This window comes from Gavialis gangeticus, unplaced genomic scaffold (genome assembly GCF_001723915.1).
Source record: "Gavialis gangeticus isolate Ggan-Ray unplaced genomic scaffold, GavGan_comp1, whole genome shotgun sequence".
Classification (NCBI taxonomy): domain Eukaryota; kingdom Metazoa; phylum Chordata; order Crocodylia; family Gavialidae; genus Gavialis; species Gavialis gangeticus.
In genome coordinates, this window is record NW_017728993.1 from 29,045,863 (window position 1) to 29,046,273 (window position 411).

General features: G+C 38.4%; 1 protein-coding gene across 1 annotated transcript in view; it reads right to left on the reverse strand.

The window, feature by feature from the left end:
• Positions 1-411, reverse strand: part of PIGK (phosphatidylinositol glycan anchor biosynthesis class K) — a gene marked incomplete at its 5' end in the record, with an annotated part of 178,743 nt that overhangs the window by 50,375 nt on the left and 127,957 nt on the right. The gene's annotated exons all lie outside the window — the stretch shown is intronic.

The following is a 411-nucleotide window of genomic DNA, read 5'->3' on the forward strand; positions in this document are numbered from 1 at the left end:
TTTCCACCCCATCCAGACTTGGAGATGCACTGAGCTGGATTAAACACACACACATAGTCAGCAGTGCTAAGCTATTGGGTCAACATAGTTTGACATGTTGATTACTCTGCTGGGAACTATAGGGTAAAACATAAGCCTTTTGGCTTTGGACTAATATAGTGCCATATATAAGTAGGTATAAAAATGCTGCTTAAAAATGCATTAATGGAGTACTTGTGCTAAAGCTTGCCACAATTTTAAAAAAGACAAAATTCAGAATTGATGCATGAACTAAGTCTATGGGTACCCATAATCACTTGCTTACGTACAAATTACTACAACCATGTTTATGTCAAAGTCAGTTTTCAAATTTGCCCCTCACTTTTATGCATTCAGGGAGCACAGGATCTGATGGTATGAACAGGGGGAAGG